The sequence below is a fragment of the Micrasema longulum genome, unplaced genomic scaffold, assembly GCF_059751315.1.
Source record: "Micrasema longulum isolate JH-2025_06_02 unplaced genomic scaffold, ASM5975131v1 h1tg000701l, whole genome shotgun sequence".
Taxonomy (NCBI): Eukaryota; Metazoa; Arthropoda; class Insecta; order Trichoptera; family Brachycentridae; genus Micrasema; species Micrasema longulum.
Window position 1 is genome coordinate 112,477 of NW_028277897.1, and position 21,741 is coordinate 134,217.

The 21,741-nt window shown below is 33.8% G+C and overlaps 1 protein-coding gene across 2 annotated transcripts in view; it reads right to left on the reverse strand.

Annotated features, from left to right (window-relative positions):
• Positions 1-21,741, reverse strand: part of LOC148279563 (carbonic anhydrase 7-like) — a 144,803-nt gene that overhangs the window by 76,984 nt on the left and 46,078 nt on the right. The window contains exon 1 of one of the 2 annotated variants that reach the window (XM_088229738.1): positions 14,178-14,269. The exons of the other annotated variant lie outside the window; for it this stretch is intronic. The gene's annotated coding sequence lies outside the window, so the exon portion shown is untranslated. Of the gene's footprint in view, positions 1-14,177; positions 14,270-21,741 lie in introns of those variants that run through there. 2 annotated transcript variants of the gene reach the window in all.

Genomic DNA, 21,741 nt, shown 5'->3' on the forward strand with positions numbered 1-21,741 from the left:
AAGAATTGAAGGAATATAGATGTTTAATTATGGGCAGAATGGTGAATGTTACACAGTGTGTAAAGTGGCCACTCAAACTAGCTCCTGCTCTAAATTGTTCTCCATCTCCGTTGACTAATTTGTTGTATTTTTAACAAAAAGCCTTGTCCAAATAAATATTTATACTAAAGAAACCAACAATAAATTCCTGTATATACATAAATAAATAAAAAACAGTGTAATGTACAATTTAGGTAAACGTTGTTTTACGCCGGGGTTCCGTTTCGAGAGACACCGGCGTAAAAAAATCGTCGTAAAATAAACACAAATAGAATGGAAGATATAAGATGAGGTTCCGTGTCGAAATGCTAAGAACAATCTATCATGTTTATTTAATACATACTCTATTTATTACTATGGACGGAAAGGCCGAGAAAGATATTGAAAGGAGGGTGAGTGCCGGGAACAGGGTGAACGGTGCACTAAAATCTACTTTTGCAAACAAATGTTTATCGCAGGAGGCTAAACTAGCAGTTCACAACGGAGTTCTAGTTCCAACTCTAATGTATGGGAGCGAAGTATGGAATTGGAAAAATAATGATGAAAGCAGGTTGAATGCTGTCGAAATGTGATCCCTCAGGCGAATGTGTGGTAAAACGATGTATGATAGGTGCACAAATGTCGCGATCCGTGAAGTGTGTAAGGCTGAGACATGCATTATTGACAGAATCAAGAAAGGGGTGCTGCGTTGGTTTGGACATGTAGAGCGAATGAACAGCGAAAGAACGGCTAAAAGGATCTACGCTGCAAATGTTGATGGATGCAGAAAATGAGGAAGACCGAGAAAGACATGGCACGATCGAGTCTATCAAATACTTGAAGATGGACTTGTCAAAAGTAGGAATAATCGGCGTGCGTGCATGAGAAGATGTATGAACGTAGAGGAAGCGAGGTCTGTATGCCAAGACAAAGTGTTATGGCGTTCTATCCTCTCTGCCTATTCATACGGGGAAACGGCGTGATGGTTTGTTGTTGTTGTTGTTGTATATATACAAAATAAATTATAAATTGATTTAATAAATTCAGTTTAAATTCGTTTACAAAATAAACAATAATCTCTTGATAAAAATGATGATTTTTTTTATAGTAAATACTAACTCACCAGTTCGTCGGTACTAAATTAAATTCTCACACTTTTTTTTTTTTAAAAGCATTCCATTTCATTTGCTTTCATTGTTGCTTCCTTTCTTGCAGAATCATAGCATAAACTACAAATATTTAAATATTTTGGAAATAATAAAATAAAAAATATAATCATACCTTCTTAAAAACAAAACGAATAATAACTCGGCAACAATTTCACACACACACAATAGGCTGTTCGCGTAGACGGTAATATAATAAAACAACGTGTAAAAGTGTGTCTGCTATTAGAATCGCGGCGCCTACTGTCGTCTGGTGTTGGCCGAGCCGGGGAATCCCAAGCCGCGCCGGCACCAACCGGCGTTATTGTAAATCGGCGTAAATCGAACCGGCGCAAACCGACGTTTACCTGTACATTGGTTTTTATGGTTTGTACTTTTTAAGAACTGTCCCCGCTGCATTATCGTGTGATTCCACTTAAGTGCATGATAAATTGCCTTTTTTATAATATAGGTAATATCAATAATCACTAATGAGTATGATGAATGAGTAGCCACGCCAAGTAAAACATAAAATTATATATTTATTGAACGCTTAAGTACACACTGGCAGTTTTCTAATTACAAAATAACTCACTTAATAAGTAAATACCCTGTTCTTTAAATTATGTTATTTTAAATAATTTTAAATAGTTCTATCGGAGTATGGAGTGAGTGACAACCTTGTCCGCGCTATTGCTTCCTTGTACAAAGATAGTGTAGCGTGTGTAAGGGTAAATGGGTCATTAACTTCCTGGTTTGACATCTCTAAAGGAGTCAAACAGGGATGTGTAATGTCACCGTGGTTATTCAACATATACATGGATAAATGTATGAGAGAATTGAAAAGTATGGATGTGGGAGCGAAAATGAGTAATCTTACTGTCAGTTGCCTTCTGTACGCCGATGACGCAGTCCTCCTAGCTGACAGCGAAGAGGAACTGCAATCCTTGGTTACAAAGGTTTACGAAGTGTGCAAGGAGAGTGATTTGCTAATGAATGTGCAAAAGTCGAACGTCATGGTCTTTGAAAGAAATGTAACTATGACTGAATGTAAGATTGTAGTAAATGGAGATAGTTTGAAACAGGTCGAAGAATTTGTATATCTGGGTAGTATGTTTACTAGAGATGGAAATATGGACAAGGATATTGAAAGGAGGGTTAGTGCCGATAACAGAGTTAATGGTGCCTTAAAGTCTGTCGTAGCAAATAAGTGTCTATCGCAAGAGGCTAAATTAGCAGTTCATAATGGAGTTCTGGTACCAACCCTAATGTATGGAAGCGAAGCATGGAGTTGGAAAAAAAGGGACGAAAGTAGACTGAATGCTGTTGAAATGCGATCCCTCAGGCGAATGTGCGGAAAAACAATGTATGATAGGTGCCCTAATGTCGAAATTAGAGCAGAATGCAAGGCTGAGTTAAGCATTATCGACAAAATTAAGAAAGGTCTTTTGCGATGGTTCGGTCATGTGGAACGAATGAATGATGAAAGAACGGCTAAAAAGATTTATGATGCGAATGTGTCTGGTTGTAGAAGTCGAGGAAGGCCGAGAAAGACATGGCATGATCAAGTACAACAAATTCTTGAAAGTGGTCATGTGAAAAGTCGGAATAATCGACGTGCGTGCATGAGAAGATGTATGAATGTGAAGGAAGCAAAGGAAGTGTGCCAGGACAGAGTGGTGTGGCGTTCTATCCTCTCTGCCTACCCCTCTGGGGAAATGGCGTGATGGTTAGTTAGTTAGTTAGTTAAATAATTTTGCCAAAGTACATAGAACAAAGGGTAATAAAAATCTCACACGTGCTCTAAGCCCCATACTATAACTGCAGTTTGTAGAAAATGGCTACCCATTAAAAATTAATGAATATGTTTAGCCACGTAATTAAATCATATCACATCATTTTATTTTTACCGTAGAAAATATATAAATTATTTATTACATCAGGCGTACTGATAAGTTGTGCACTATTAATATAAAGCAAATAAGTAAATATTTATGAGCCTTGGGTCTAAAAGGGCAAGTGTCAGATATAGTTTTTTTCTTGTCAACATTTTGAAGGGGGTTGATGTTAATTCAATATTTTTATTTTATTTATTTATTATATATACAACAATTACAACCGTTACATGAAAAAACATAAATACAAGAAACTGAACAAAAAACATAAGACCATGTAGCAAAGACAAACAAGGGCAATATAATGGTACACAATATATTCATAAAAACGAAAGACATAAAACTTCGAGCGAAACCATGGCAATCCAACTTCATCCCACACTGTTTTAGTCGCGAAGAGATCTACAAAAAGCCGAAAGATCTATCCCAAAGAATTCCAAGTCGTGTGACGAATTAACTAATCTACCCATTCTGGACACTGGGACATAAAACCAAAAGTGGCTCTTAGAAGATTGAATAAATGGCAGATTTTGACTTCTGGTGACGAAGTCTGTCGTCATTCCATTGATAAAACCGAGAAGTTTGAGAGATTTTTTCACGATTGAACACTTATTTAATAAATTTAAATACACAAACATATGTGGTAGTGTTTTTATTTTTTTATTATTAGTTTTAAACAGTTTATTATAACGTCACAAAAAAGCTGTACAATATTACTCTCCTGTAATGTGATTTACGACATTGGCCCTTTTAGACCCAATCAACAGATTTATTGAAATTAATTGGTTTTTATTGTCTTCGGAATAATAAAAACACACATTTATTTTTAGAAATTTGTCTACAATATATTGATAATCCGGAGTTATTTCCAAAATGGTGCGTGTTATAATGGCTTCTAATGCTTCAAGAGTTGTTGGTTTGTTTCCATGGACCATGGATTCAAAGTAGCTGTATGGGAAATAATCCAATTTCATCAAATCACAGGATCGTGGAGGCCAATTAACAGATCCATTTCGTGAAATAATGATGTCGCCAAACTAGTCATGCGGTAAATTCGTGGTTTCAAAAAGAGATCTATACGTTTTTTAAACTGACTACTGACTTTAAAAATAAATTTCTGCAATGTAATTTTACATTTGAAGCACTAACTTTGTGGTTATTCATTATAATAAAAGAAATAAAACACAACTTTGTTTTTAACCACGTATTTTTTCCTTACCGACCGGTTTGAAAGCTACACAAGCTTCTTTATCAAGATAAAATTAACAAATGAATTCTATTCTATTTCATTAAAAAAAAATTTAGTCCACTCTTGTCTAAATTGAAATATCTTACCTATCTCACTTTACGCTTTCCATATTTACAAGACAGAAAGACTTAATTCATTAGCTCCATAGGTTCAATGTAATATTTAGTCTACATTGTTAAAATAAAATATAATAGAATTCATTAGCTAATTGTACCTTAATAAAGACGCTTTTGTAGCTTTGAAACCGGTCGGTAGGAAAAAAGTGATTAAAAACTAAGTTGTTTTTTTATTCTTCTGTACGTGTGATGTCACTGAACTCCTCCTAAGCGGCTTAACCGATTATGTAGTTTTTCACGAAATGTAGATCTTTGCGACGCGCGTGTTTGAAGATATTAAAATTTTCAATCGAATCTCTAAAAAAAAGTTAGAAGCATAAATCTCTTATTTTCATCGAACTACCAGAGTTGCACTCGACGAGAATGCACCTATAAAAAAAGGGAATGATGTTGTTTTTTGTGTTTAAAAAAGTTTGTTTTTGAATGTTTACGAACAACCTTAGGTTTTTATGGATCCTAATCAGATTCTCTTCTTACATTCCTTATAATTTCTTCCCACTTATATATTTTACTGGCGTTTTGGTAATACTAAAATAATATTAACTAACATTCAATACATTTTTGAAAATCGCGTTCATGAATAAAGTGCGTCTCTGTTGGTGAGAGGAGCCGAGTTTGACGTATACAAAAAGAATTCTTTATTTGAAAATGATTCTATTTATGTTTTGGAATTAACCATAAACAAGTACCTAAGTAACAACTTAAATTCAATATTTAAATATTAATGATTTTTAGTTTTAGAATTCAATCATAAGCATAATCAATATCAATCATAATCATAATTGTTAATCGTTGTTAGAGTATAAAGCGTTCTATTATTGATTTGAGTATTGTTGCAGAGCATTTTCTGTGTCCCGGCTGATGAAGAATACTGTTATGTGTGTAAAATAGTAGAAATTTCAACGAATGTTTTCGACTCAATGGCTGCTCTCCGGTAAAAATCCTTAATAAGGAAATCGAACGGAGATAAATTCGCTTCGTTGTGTAATGGTTGACGTGCTTGCATACTATTCTTAACGACTTGGGCTCGATTCCTGGCAGAGTGATGGTGAAATATTGATATTTAAGGTTTTTTGAACTGCTGTTCCCAGACTTGAGCCTGGAACGTAAGTCTTCCACTTCCATGTATCAGATGATCGAACTATGCTGCATTTGGTTTACTAATACAGTGCCTTATGCACTAATGGGTACGGAAAAGGGAATAATGATGATTGTTGCAGACCACAGATGTATGAAAACCGTCATAAATTTGATACGAGACGAGGCGTTTTTTTTCAATTTAAATTAATTTATTTGACCGAAATAACATAACAAAAACAATAAAATATTTAAGCCGTTATATTGGGACAACACATTTAACCAGGAACCCTTGAGCAAAGGTTCGACCTTATTAAGGCATAATACTCTCCAATAGGAAAATTATTTACCTCTTAAACATAGTTTCACTGATGTGAAAGATGTCTATCTCCAAAGTAATAATGTTCAGCTGCCTAGCTGCTCTTCCAATCGGCATAACCAGAGGCTGGTTAGTTCTGGAAGTCGAACGGTAAGCTGACGCTGTCGGAGATAACCATAAAAAAATGGATGTTCTCTCAAATAGCTGTAACCTCTTAACAGGCTGAAAAAATAGGTCAGTGTGAACCCATTCCTTCTAAGTTGCCAACTGTTGGTTCAAAGCATACCCAAGAGGAATTCAGTGGGATAGAACCACTGATTATTTCACGTTTAAGTCTCATATTACTAGTACTGTAGATAAATCTAGTAAAATACTTGAATTTGTACTTCGAAACTCTAGATATTTCAATAATACTACTGCAATTCGCACATTATATTATAATACACTAGTCCGCAGCATACTAGAATACTGTCCCTTCATTTGGCACCGTTCTGAATCAAACCACGTCCTTGAAATAAAGAAGGTTCAAAGGCGATTTTTGCGATATTTATTTCTTAAAGAAAATAATAATTATCCATTTTTGTATCCATCACCATTTCTAGCAGGAATGCTGGATTACAAAACCCTCGAATCTCGTCGTCAAATTTTTCTTGGGAAACATTTATAGAAAAGCTTATTGAAGCTGATTTCTGGTGGTATATTTAATCCAAATATTCTGAAAGAGATCAGTTTGTATGTTCCCGATAATTATACTAGAGCGATATCTCATTCACTGTTTTACACACCCAGAAGCCGTACAAATGCAAGTCAGAATTCGCTCATTAATTGTGCAATTCGGTTGCTGAATACGGCTTCTGCGGATAATATGGATCTTTTTTTTGTATATATCGGTAGTTTAGCAGCTATCTGCTTTATATTCATTAATCTCTAAATTATGTCTACCGTCTGCATTACGTGATAGGTTAAACAGACCGTAAAGTAATACAGACTACAATTGTCAAATAAATAAATAAATAACAACCGTAGTTATTACCAATCGAAAGTTCTTCCTCGACAAATAAACAGTTCTTTTATTATCATTGTGTCAAGTTCATCTAAAATTAATCTGCTTAAAATGATATTATCTTAATACCAAACATAATATTTGTTTTAACAATGTGTAATCGACTGCGTTATCTTCTTTCTTTGAACACATTACATTTTATTACATAAGACAGTTCGCGGGTGGTAATCATAAAATTGCATCAAATCATCATAAACATTCATCAAATGCAGATTAAAATAATTATTACCGTCATTTTACAGTAAATGTCAGAATGAATATTATTTTCCAGGTTGAAATACGAGAAATAATGTAATTGATGATATCAGTACCATCATCATCAGCAAATCTTTATCAGCAACAATGGTTTTTTGTTCGACGTATCTCGGCTTCAATTCGCACGGCACCCAATTGGCTTGCTTTTGAATATGCTCATTCTTTGAAACATTTGGCAACTGTTGTGTGATCAACTTTTAGTGATTTTGCAAGTTCAATTTATTTATTTCAAACTTATTTATTGAAGACTTATCGCTAAAAACAAAATCTTCTAGCCAACTAAAAAACAGACTGGTTAAAGAAAAAGTTGGTCAAAAATGTCTACTAAAAAACGAAAATATCCATCAAAAAGATTCATACATACAAAAAAAAACAAAATCACTGCTGTTTTTTAATTGGGAGATAAGGCTTGCACATATTAACTTTAAAAAACTACAGTATGTTAGTAAATGGTAAATTAAGTACAGTAAAAGGATGAGGAATGTGGAATAAAAGAATGAGTTTGAAAGGAGAGAGAAAGAAAAACCAAGAGTTTGGGATTCTGAGGATAAACAGTAATGTTTCAGTGGTTTCTTGAAGGTGGCTAGAGGCGTATTTTTTTAATGAAGAGGAAGCTCATTCCAAAATCTAGCACCTTGAACGGAAAATGAAATGCCGAAAAATAATGCGCTATGTCGAGGAATGGAAAGTCTTCTCTCCTGACAAGAGCGAAGTGAAAGACCATGATCAGAAAGGTAAATGAAATGCTCAGCAAGATATTTTGGAGTGTAAGGATTGCGCAATTTTATTTCTTATGTGGGTTTTTATCGAGTAATGCTTTTAAACTTCGTCTTCAAACTTTTTTAGTGCGCCAGATCGTTTATCTTCAACATCAAAATCATTATTTTGAAAGCGTCGAAACCCAGCTCCGCATCCTGTTTCCGACAGAGTATGGTCACTGCAAGTCTCTCCAAGAATTTTATGTTCTTCAACTGCAATTTTTTAAAAAAGTAATGCAGTGAAATTCCCCGCAAATACTGTATTTTTGGCAGGAAATTCGAATTGTTTAACGCTCTGAAAAATATGTTTGGAAATACATATTATATACTATCATTTTAAGCCCAAGAGCTTCACGATAGAGTTAGCTGTAGTATTATCTATGTAAAAAAGCTAAGATAACACCATCTGTCGGCAAACCACGAGAACTTATCCAAGTTCCTATTAGATATTGCTTGTATAAGAGTAACCCGTGTATTTATTATATGTCACTATTCACAAAACTCTGGTACTACTATATACTTCGGGTTGTGGTCCTGTGGCTAGTGTCTTGGACTCACGGACCAAAGGTCCGTGGTTCGAATCCAACTCTACCCCAACTTGATTCCCATTTTATAATAGTGAATTCTTTACAACTCGTTGAAAATGGCCCTCAAAATTAAATATTTGGGTAATTCATAAGAACGAAAATATTTCTTTTCTTTAAAAAAAAAGGTTTTTTCATTTTATTCTGACGCCTTTTTTTATAAGCATCAAAAATATATTTCATGTTTTTTTGTGACTCACAGTTAAAAGTGATTGTTTTCTGTCGAGTTTTTAGATCCTTATAATACGGGCTTTATCTAACTTGTTCCACATAGATATTAATTTGTATATTCTTATGTAATATTATTCACGTATATTGTATTCAACTAATCATTTACATAATATTTCAAACAGAGTTTGGTTGCGTACTGTTGTGAATTCTTCGGAGTTCATTGTACAGTAAAAGTCCTTGATTTGGTTGTCTCGATTGTCCGATTGTACATATCTAGTCCCGATCTGGTATTGAAGGTATTATACTAAAGAACAAAAATATCGAACTCCGTATACAGCCGAACAGGATATTTAACCTAGCTACAGCGCGTTTTTTTATTTTAAAAAAAATGTTCTCCGTAGAGATCGTTATCTTTTCTATAGACCAAAATAAGACTAGCTTTACATGTAGAGAAATTACGGACAAAGTGGCATACGTGGGTAAAATGACATATCGCAATTTATTTCTTTATTGTATCACGCGACCTCAACAATACTTACTAACCTACTAAAATAATGGCGCATTATGTTTATTTGTGTCCGTACAGTAAGAATGTGCATGTTTCTGTTGGTAATTTTTATTTTATTTACCACAGTTTTTTTTTTTTGGTGAGTCTTCTATGTTTTTACATTTTTACGTTTAAGTCAATCGATATATCCTTATTTGGTCGTTTATATATGATAACATTATAATATTATGTATTAACAAACTAACTAACTAACTAACCATCACGCCATTTCCCCGGAGGGGTAGGCAGAGAGGATAGAACGCCACACCACTCTGTCCCGGCACACTTCCTTTGCTTCCTTCACATTCATACATCTTCTCATGCACGCACGTCGATTATTCCGACTTTTCACATGACCACATGTATTATGTATTATGCACCATTTATATACATATTATACATGTAAAAAGGCGCATAAAGCTTTGAATTTGCAGAATACTGTCATTGAGGGTTAGTCTATTTTATTGACTACTCGTTTTGTGTTTGTGTTGTTGTTGCGTACAATATTGATGCAGCATGGTGCGACAATTAATTTGAACCTTTCGTTTTAGGAAGCATCATCTCTATTCTATTATACTTCAGCGTTTTACAGTCATTTTTTTGCACAATTATTTGATTTTTTATTTTGTTTTTTGTCCCATTTTTTTAGGTTTACATACGTACAAAATGGCACACTAGTACAATGGACAAAAGTACATACATACATAGAGGAAGTAAAAACAAACAATAAAAATAGATGAAGATTTTGTAGCGTACACGCAGGAAGAAGGTGAAAATTGTCCGTGCTTCAATTGCAACGATCTTTTTTAGTGCTTTAAGCCTGGTGAGAACTGTTTAAGATGCATGAAATATTCTCGTAGAGCTCTTAAATCCTATGCTGACATCTCTAAGAAGACAAAGTTATTTATTATCAGTGAATTCTGCGTCTAATTGTCAGTTCCTATAATGTATGTCATTATGTCGGCAATTCGTATATCGTTTTACCCATGCTGAAAGGACAAAATGGTGTTTGGTTAATCTCTCAAAAATGGAGATCACATCTCTCAACCATAGTTGGGATCGTAGAACAACGACGCATGTGATTTTTTTCAACTTTGCGTGAGAGCGGACACTAAAAATGTTTGAGTATGTCCAAATGCTTGCAGACTGGCTGAATTTCCTCCCTAGAGAGTTGTGGGGAAATGTGGATGTTCAAACATGGGTAAAATGGTAAATGTTACACAGTGTATAAAGTGGCCACTCAAACCAGCCAACGACAGATCATAAGCCCTGTAAATGCCTAGACTTCCATATTCCCGTCTCAAAAATGTTTTCCCTCTCTGTTGAAATAAATTTAAATGCGGACACTTTATATCACAACTTGATAAATACAAAAGTATACCATTCGATACTTAGTTGTACATAATTTTTTTTCACATCTGAAAAAAAAATCATTTATTTAATATCATATAACTTTTTCAACATCAAATATAAAAAGACGTCAATGTTACATTTTTCGCACACTCGCCGTTGTTCTACGATCCCGACGATATATTTATAATTTGTAATTCCATTATTTTTTTTATATTTTTTAGAAAACATACCATATGTTGATAATATGTTTGTTTAAAAATACTACTTCTTTAGCTTTTTTAATAAAAAACATAATAATCAAAATAAAAACTCTATGTCATTTTGTCCGTTTATTCACTATGTTTATAATTTTATACCCTTTTAAAACATGTCAAAGAAGCATGTTTTTGTTTGTGTGTGTAGGTAGGTGCTTACATATATCCTATAATATTTGCCTAGTGGTGTACTTGTCGTAGTGATTAGCACATTTTTGTCGACATTTAATACATATTGTTATTATACGCTTGCTTAGCGCACATGGGTTCCGGGTTCAATTACCAGGGAGATTTTTTTAAATGTCTCGGTGTTTTTTGCGTAATTTAGCACTTTGGTGACAGAACTTTACTTAATCATGAATTCCTTTCCTGTTTCAAAACTGAGTTTGTACCTTTTTGTTGTATACGAATAATAATATTTTTAATGACATAAATTTATTTATTTATTTATTTATATATACGCCCAATGGGCATTTTTATGGACACATTTACACATAGAAAATTATTATAACAAAATAAGAAAGACTCAGTGGTTTATAGTAGACTTTGTGGGAGTGGAAGCGGGAGAGAGGTGTTTATAATTGAATTTGATTCAGTGATCGTTTGAAAGAAGACAACTTGTTATCAAAGAGATCAAGACTGGTATGTTTGTTGGCAGACCTAAGAATTCTGGGTATAGGGGAATGAAAACCATAGTTAGTTCTATGGATATAGGTATGAAAGAGTAAGTTTTGTCTGAGGTTTCTAGTTGGAATATTTAATTTTATTGAGCTCAGTAGTTCAGGCGCATCAAAGAGTGAGTTGAGAATTTTAAATAGGACTATAAGGTAAGATTTATTTTGACGGTCTTGAAGAGAAGATATAGTCAAGGTAGTTTTTAATTCATTATACGAATATAGGTCTCTGGATAAGCCCAACCTTCAGCCTATCTTTCTTAAAAATCGATGTTGAACTGATTCAATATTCTTGATGTGAACATCATAATATGGAGATCAGATAACAAAGGAATACTCTAGGTGTGGGCGAACTAGGGAACAAAAGAGAGTTTTAAGGGTATTGATATTTTTGAAGTCAGCTGTGCTTCTGTTAATAAATCCAATATCATATAATATACTTGTATATTGAGCGTTAATATCAGCTGTATCCGTTATTTTAGAAATTTGAAAATAAGCACCAAACGTAAAACAAAATGATAGAGATTATATTTAATATTTTGTTCGCTTCTACGTTACATATATTATTTTATTTGATTACAAGCCTTCAAAATGGAGTGTCAAGCAGACGAAAGTGAGCGTTTTTGACACCTCTTTCTGTTTGCGTTCACGCGAGATATTAGCAGTGTACTGTGACGAAGCCATGAATTATTTATTTATTTTATTTATTAAAAGAAAACAACAGCCATTACAACAAAAAAATAAATATTTATAAATAAACCAAAATTAAAGGCCAATTATAGTTTTCTATACATTACTAAATACAATGTCAAAAAAAGAAGAAAAAAGGCGTACATTGAAATAGCCACTCCGCATTATTCAACACGTAAAAAATAAATAAAATATTACAATAATAATGAAATAATAAAAAATAAAAGAATTGTTTTTTTAAATTTATTTCAACAGAGAGGGAAAAATTTTTGAGAAGGGAATATGGAAGTCTAGGCATTTACAGGGCTTATGACCTGTCATTGGCTGGTTTAAGTGGCCACTTTACACACTGTGTAACATTCAAACTTCCATATTCCCTTCTCAAAAACTTTTCCCTCTCTGTTGAAATAAATTTAAATATGAACAACTCCCTAGGGACGAAATCCAGCCAGTCTGCAAGCATTTGGACATAATCAAACATTGTTGAATTGTTTTTTGTTTACTCGGACTTAAAAATCCTTTCACTGGCGGATCCATACGGAGTAATACGGAGCTATCAGTCCTCCCTTCTTTCTTCTATCAAACAAGAGAAAAAAAAACAATATTAAAGTTTACAAAAAAATAAAATATCAATTTGTTTTTTGTCCTTTTGTTGTATTTATTTAGGAAAAAACAGACAGAAAAATAAAGAAAACATTATTTTAAAAAATTTCTTTAATACCTACTAAAGATGATATAATTAGAAAAAACTTTATCGTGATTTTGTGCATCGTGAAAAATACCTAACTCACGCGTGCGCGCTAGCTTACTGCCTCGTTTTGACGAACACAGCTCTTCATTTCTACCTAAATTTATTTATATTTACTTTAGTGAAGTAAATGGCTGAAGCTATTTTTTTATTCGAACCGTAAACCTCAGATCTGGAAATCTGCAGCTTAACTACAAAACAACAACCCAACCCAATTAACAAATCGATTACTCAGTCCCATGCAGAGATAACGAGAAATGACTTGTTTTGATAAATAGCTGCCTAAAGTTTTGACACGTCTAAATTCCGTACCTTAAACGATAAAACATGGGAACCAACTTTTTGCCGTTTCGAAGTTAAAAATGCAGAAATTATCGCAATAAGCTATTTGTGGGTAAATAAAACCAAAGTCTACTTTCATTATTAAAATGCATTTTTATTTGAAAGCAAAATCTGAAGTATAATTTGTTTTAATGCACAAAACATCAGTAGTCCCAGATAAACTCTTTTAATATTAACTATTATTGTCAAAAAATAAATAGATATTTTACAGTAAAAGTTCTTTATAGAAAAACATTTAAGTTTGTAAGTGAAAATTCTTAATGGAAGTTCATTGTAATTTACTATAGAAATTAATGACAAGTGATACTTTAATCCACAAATTTGGAATATCTAGTGACTGGTTTCATCGTTTTTGCGACATCTTCGAGAATGGTATATTTATTAAGGAATTCAATGTATTTATACAAAACAGAGTAAATTAAATTAAATAATTTTTGTCTTAAGGATCATTAAAAAAGTGTTTTAGGTTAACTAATGAAGTTAACTAAAACACTTTTCTAATGATCCTTAAGACAAAAATTACTTAATTTAAATTTACTCAGTCTTTGTATAAATACATTGAATTCCTTAATAAATATACCATTCTCGAAGATGTCACAAGCAATGAAACCGGTCACTGAATATTCCAAATTTGTGGATTAAAATATCACTCGTAATTTATTTCACTAATAAGTTTATATTATCATATTTGGTTAAAAAATTATGGTGTTTTGGAAATCGCACAGTCACAAAACCTCGTTTCCTGAACATTTCGTTCAATATGTACTATGGTTAAATGGTTGAGGGTTAGAGCTCCTACCCTAGTTAGAGATTAACAGAAGATACGAGGTTTCTGTTTAATGCGTATTTATTATATGCCAAATAAATAATAAATTAAATGATATCGCGCGAAGGTTGCGGCGATAAGGTGTTGACTTACTTCACCCGAACTTACTGATTAACTGACTGAACTTTATTAGACTGGTTGACTGACTAACTAAACTTTACTGTACTGGACTGGCTGAACTTTACTAGACTGTTCGGGCTGACTGGAGCTGACTGTGCTCTGTGGTCTTTTTATACGCCACGTTTCTTTGTTCTTCAAATCGCCATGATAAGGACGATGTTAATGAACTGCCGGAAGTTGATCCCGTGTTTCGTAGAATGTAATGAATAAAATTCAATAGAAAACGCTAACTTGATTTTTAGAGTCATGACTCTGTCGTAAGTCATGAGTCATGAAATTATTTAGCACGTGTGTGTCACCAATCATGAACTAAGAACCCCACAAATGTGACTACCGCGATTTATCTTTTAAGGCATAAAAACTATTTGTAACAAATAACTATTTAGATCACATTACGCGAAGTATACCTCTATAATATTTATGTGAAATATACACACAATGGTAACTTGTTTTAGGATTAAAGTTGTTATGCAAATTATCACAACGTTTTAATTAGTTATGGAGCTGAGAGATTGTTAAGATTATTTATGTCCAAATGAAAACATCTGTCTAACAAGAGAAAACCAATAATTTTTACGAGTTATACGTTTGCGGATATGAAAAGGAGTGTTATTTTAACATAATGAATGATATAACTCAAAACTACAAAATTTTTAGTTATTAAATCAAAATGTTATATAGGTTTGTGTTCTGTATCCCAGTATAGATAACCGCGTAATACGCGTACTGCAAGTATTATCAAAGCATAGTTAACTTGATAGACCACAATATTTTAACCTAATTACATTAAACATTCAACAGAGAAACCCCGTAATTACAGGAATCTTTAGGCCCATTGTCCGTTCGGGCGGATTGAAAACAGTTCTGAGTGTGAAATTAAACCAGAATCCTGGACGAGTGCTTTCGATTCGATGGCTGCTCTCAGGTAAAAATCCTAAATAGAAAAATCGAGTGGAGAAAATTCCACCTCGTAGTGTAGTGGTTGGCCCGTTTGCCTTCTCTGCTTGAGGTCCAGGGTTCGATTCCTGGGAGGGTTAACATGAATATTTCTTTTCAAATGTGATTTTAGTAAAGATAAAATACTCCATAAAAGTAGGTTAGTACATAATTAAATGTGTTTGAAAAATTTTAACAGTTTTTGGCAAAAATATTATGTTAACAGTGGGCATTATTTAAGTGTACATAAGCAAAATAAAAAAGTCTCAGTGATTTTTACAGCATTCGACTAATGTAAGTAATTTTGATTTTGTCGCCGCATTAGTTTTTGCTCTAAAAACTGACAATAGAAAACGAATCGGGTTGTGGTTCCGTGGCTAGTGCCTCGGACTCACGGCTCAAAGGTTCGTGGTTAGAATCCCAACTTGATTAATGTTTTCTAAAAGTGAGTTATTTACAACTCGTTGAAAATCAGTGGCGAATGGTGATTTTATTTACAGGTAAGCTATAAAAAAATATCATATATATGTACCTACATAGAAGGTACATAATATAATGTAAGTAATATGTACTATAAATTGATATTTTTCTGTGGTTCTGTGTGATACAACAACTCTCATCCATTAAGTCAACTTAAGCGACGTAACTTCCTGATATATTATATACATATATTATCCATTCCTTTAATAAAAAACTAATTTAAAAATAAATAAAAAGTAGCACTTTGAATTCAGTCGATATTAGGTATTCAATTGAAATGTCAACTGGCCAAATTGTTCTAGAAATTAATGGTGCTAAAAACGGCCGCGTCGAGCGCATATGTCCTGGAAAATGACGCACAAAAGTAATTATCGTCTTATGTCAAAAGTACCATCTCAAAGAAAAATAGCCCTTAAGAAAAAATGACTTTTCCAAATCAAGAATCTTCTAATAATTTGTGTAATCTGCAAGTTTAATCTAGCAGAAAAAACCCGCACTAGGGTCAAGACATTCAAAATACAGTATACTTATTTGTATGAAAAAATAAGCTGGAATAATCGGCTAGTTTCTTGGCTCACCGCAGGCGCTGGGCGCGCTTTATTAATATTTATATTTATATTAGGATAAAAATACAAACGATGGAAATGATTTAAAATAAATAGTAATTATCTATTTGTTTTTCTGTTAATAAAGTTACCGTAAAACATTATTATGGTCAGTCAAATATAATGGTAAGCTGCGCATAATCGCTTTTATACACAGTTCGCCCCTGTGAAAATGGCCCTCAAAATGAAATATTTGGGTAAATCATAAGAACGCAAATATATATATATTTTTTTTTTAAACATATCGATTCCCACATACTCTTTTCTGAATTGGTGTAGTCTGACGGTTGAAAAATTTGCAAAATAAATCTGTCTATCAGACGCCATAACAAAGGTGTATATCAATTTAATAGTTTTATACTTATCAGTCTCGACTAATTGATGTCTTCACTAATTAATAAGATGATCGATAAACATTGCGGTTGGTGCGTCAACGAAGCGCCCGTCAATTGGTTGTGGATAAGGAAATTATGACGATGGTATTTTTTAGGCTATTGTTTTTTATTGTATGCAAATAAGATCACTCAGTAATGTTTATTTAAAAGTCGATGTCAAAATTTTCTATTTTTTTTTTCCTGAAACGTTAAATTTTTCGCACTATTTAAGCATTATAGAAAGGCGTTATTTGTAATGTTTCCACTTTTTACAAGCGTCGGCATCACTTTTGATTACGCAATGTTTCAATGTATAAAACTTCAATAAAATAGAACGCAGAATGTGCGCAATCTTATCACAAATCTCATTGCTGAAACTACTTTCTAGTTATCGGGCTGTTGCGTCTTCGGTGGGAACTGTGGCTACCAAAATATCCATACAAATATTGTAGTTTGCTAACAGTTGGACCCATTTCAGACGATCGTGAAAATCTACACGGCACATTAAAATTACAATTAATAACAGTTTTTATTTATTCGGTGGCAAACAAATGCACTAACCAGTATACCGCGAGGCCGGCTAATCTCCACTCGATTTCTCTTTGCAGGATTTTTAACTGAGGCTAGCCACTAAATAAATAAAAATAATTTTACACTGTATAGTAAAAAATCAATCCATCATAATTTTGCCGTGTCGTTTGGATTTGTACTACCGCGACCGACGTGAAATCGCCTTAGGGCGATTTCGTATCAAATTTCAGTGGTATTTATTAGATATTGTCATTAAGTTGTTTTTACATATATGAGTTTTATTTCCATGTCCCGACAAAATGGAGGTTCAAAAATTAATAGAACAATGAATGCTACACCGTCTATAAAGTTAAATAAAGTGTATAACTGATACCTGCGAAGATGAATGCTGCGGATTCCATGAACAGCCAGATGTACAAATATATCCATATCCAAGAACTAGACATGAAAGAAAGACTAACATCCATGAGCGAGAAAAGAATCTTTCAATTCTTCGGACATATTTTCAGAGAGAATTCTGATAGTTTGGAGAAAACTATTCTCCTAGGAAGTGTCGAAGGGACAAGATCGCGTGGGTGTCAACTGAAAACATGAAGCGGCTTGGTCAATGAATAATTAGAACTTTAAATGCCCACAGAACAGCACAAGACCGTTCCAAATGAATCGTGACTGTACACAGACGAGCCAAGCCCGGAGTTGGGTGTGATCACCATCCTCAGATGTGAGGCGCGAATTAAAGAGAAAAATAACTGATGTCTTCTTTGGGAATAAGATAACCCGGGATAGCCAGTCAAATAGCGAGGTAGACAGCCATACACATCAGGCTTACCGAGCCTTAGCTCGCGTTCAACAGAAAGTCTAATGGGCCTGCCACGCACTCGACGAGTGGCATGAGGAGTAGCGAGGAAAGGAGGCAGAGACGTAGTGTGGCAACATTACTCGCCATGCCGCTCGTCATGCTTCTCGTCGTGCCCACCGCTCCCTATTTCATCGGTTTTCAAGCGCGAGTCTAAAGGACCGGCAATATAAGCGCGAGTGGGTGGCCACATAATCGCGCGGTCGCAGTATGCAGGTGGTACGCATCGAGCGCTCACACAAGAAACAAGCGTCATTTTTGAATGATGTGAATTTATTTGTATGACATTGATATACTTAGCTATACTAAAAGTGCATAACGCGCACGCTGTCACAGTTTCGTCGTCCATTGTATAGAAAGACAAATGACAAGTGCAGAGCGTCGCGATTGATTGCGCGAGTAGAGCAGTGTGTGGGCGGAGAAGGCAACATCGGGCGAGAGGACGGCAGCGCGAGGAGCAAAGTGGGGAGCAACGCAAGGAGCATAGTGTGGCAAGGCTATAAAAATAAAATCGAATACTGTAGACCTAAAACTAAACAAATTCTTAATCGAGACCTATAATGTACGGCTGCGAGACACTGTGTCTATCCGAATGAGATAAAAAGAGACTACAGGCTTTCGAGATGAAGTCTTATGGAAGAATTCTGGGAATTTTCTGGAGAAGCCGCATAACGAATGATGAGATTCTTAAAAGAATTTAAGAAAGAAGGCTTAAAACCATATTTGAAAGCCGTACTAAATGTATCGGACACCGTGCGATACGAGGGTCTCTTACATTAGGTAATAGAGGGGATTTGAGGGGATAAACTAGGGAGCACCCTCGCCAAAAATACCTCGATAATTTATACAAAGATATGCGTAGGACATATGAAGACCTTAAGACGGCCGTGCAGTGTACTTGACAGACCGGAGTGGCAAAAAAGATGCAGAGCTTTGCTCCAAATAAATCCATTTTGAAGAAGAGAGAGAATTGGTGGCTTTGATACAGTCCTGCATAAGCCATAAAATCCATATTCCGTTCTGAAAAAAAAAATCTTTTGAAATCCATCTTGATAAAATGTTTTAACATTTAATCTTGCATATTTTCTTCTATTTTAATGTTTTATGTATGTAAATCCTAATTGCTCATCCATCAAACTGACTGTAACACATATCTTATGATGATAAATTGCTTGACAACGCATGTAATTAATTATTTGCTAAGCCTCTGTTCCGCCTACAGCCGAGCTCAATAAAACTATATAAACGTTTTCCTCACAAAATAATCATTCTTGTTTCGTTTTTTATTTACATTTGAAGTACCTCATGAATGAATTTGACAAAAACCCGTTTGGTTTGCAAATATCCCAATTGATTAAATTAGTCAATATTAATTTGTCAAAATATTGCATACGGAAACAATTTATTTGTACATGTATTATATACATTGTGACAGCACTTAAACCGCGAGTGTTCATTTGAATAAACAAATATTTAATTAATAATACTGGGCAAAAGTAGAATGTCAACAATCATATAACAATATTATTAGAACTATTATTATTAAAAGTATCACGTGATGATCAGCATAAGACAACTACTAACTTTAAAAATGACCGTCTAAGTACAGTACAGTGCTGGGCGTAATTGCAATGGCTTATGTCAAATTTCAAATCGTTTTCAACTCCGCTTCATTGCGCCTTAATACCCGTTACGGTTTTAATGATCACTAGCGGGCAACAGTCGGCTACCGCTGACTGTTACGTGCTAGGAAATTCGCCCGTACCGTACCATAACGTACTCTTACTTAGTAGGGAAGAAACCTCGTTCCAGGAAGGGAAATAAATTGGGTTTTTATTGATTTTAGGCATAAACACTTTATTGTATAACGTAATGAAAAGTGTATGCTCACATTGAAATTAAACGGAACATAACAGTAAATAAAATTTAATACCAAACATATCAGAACTATTAATAAATTAATTAATGGTGGTTATTAATCCAGAATATATATTGTGAAAGCATGATTAAATATTTCTTCAATTCGATTAAGCTATATTACCAATCCGTATTCTGTGTTTTGCATCTCTGAATATGGGTATGGAAGTAGGGAATTTGAGTATGCTGTATTTTTTTAAGTACACCAATAAAAAATGCTGATTTTAATCTACTCTATGGCAGAAATATGTATATTTTTATTTAAAAAGTGGTTATTTAATTATAAACACATGCTATTGATACGGCTTCCGCAACCATATGAAAATTATACCTTTTTACAAGCTTGTTAATTGAATGGGATTAAAAATCAATTAAATAGAGTTTTAAGCGTTGAACTACATTTTTTGATGCGATGAATTTTTTGAACAATATAAATCTTTCGCTCTAGAAAAGATTGAAAATAATATTTGATCCACAAATTTTCTACCGATTTTTTTTATTACTTCTTTATCGTAATCTCTCATTACTTAAAATGAATATGACGTTTTTATGTGAGGTGATTTAAGTTAATTGGCACCCTTTTTAGTTACTTTATTATAAATATACAAAAAAACACGTAAAAAATCTAAATATGTTAATCTCTTGGGTGCATTCACGATTTTCTTAGTATTAATCTTATAATTAATATGTTTGTGCAAACTTTTGATATGTATGCCAAAAATCTTTTTTTTTGTACATGTAAATATCTACCAGATTTCAGAGAGCTCCTTCGGGCAGCTTTTCTCGTTTGACAACGAGCAAATTTTCCGTGTATGTGGGCACCGCCAAGGAGACTTGTGTCCTCAGATGCGGTGTGCGGTATGTGGTGGGTAAGCTGTACATGTAAATATGTTTAAAAGAACGTTTAAGAATATATTTAAAAAACTTAAGACTCTTACACTCTCAATTTTAAAAGCAGATATTTTTTAGATTGGAGTATGTTTCAGTTTGCGAATTGCACAGCATTTAAAAAACGTGTATTTAAAATGTTTTCATCCGAAAAAAAATTAATGGTAAAAACAAACAAAAAAAAACCTTAATTATCATATTATACTTGCAATACCTAAATAGTAGGTAAGCATGGTTAAGGCTCTTAGGAGGCATCCGCAGTACATGGCTAAGCCAACCATGTCGCCTTCGCTTGATGACAGTTGTCACTAGAGTTTGCTGCGTCCGTTCTCTCATTACTTTATTCCACACAAAGTCAAACCACCGCACACCCGAGATTCTTCTCAGACGCCTCCTCTCAAAACTCAATATTTTGCTGTTTTGGGCCCTAGTGAGGTGCCACGACTCGCATCCATCGAGAAGAATGTGTTATGCAGGCGTTATATAGGCGGCATTTGGTTTTAACTGAGTAAATATCCGATCTCCAGACAGCCTTCATACTGTTAAATGTGACGCTTGCTACTCTTAGCCGCACTCCCAGTTCTTTTTGAAAGCTTTTAATGTTGCTAAATTTATACTAAATAACATAATAGTCATGTTTATTGTAATTAGATTATTCAAATAAATAAATGTCTCTTGCCTCTGTTCGTGTTATTGCAATTTAGTTTTGAGAAAAATGGCAATATCCGATATAAGCATTGCATATAATTTGGCAATTAGGGTTTCAAAATTGGTTAACGAAAATAAAAAAACAATCTTAACAACTAAATATTTTTTACGGTGATTTGTAATCGAATATATAGTTGATATGTTATATAATTATATACGAGAAAGTAGGTTGAGAATCGGTTAAACAGAGTTGGTATCACATCTCAAAAGAATTCATGTAGTGACCTCTGCTTTGTACGAAC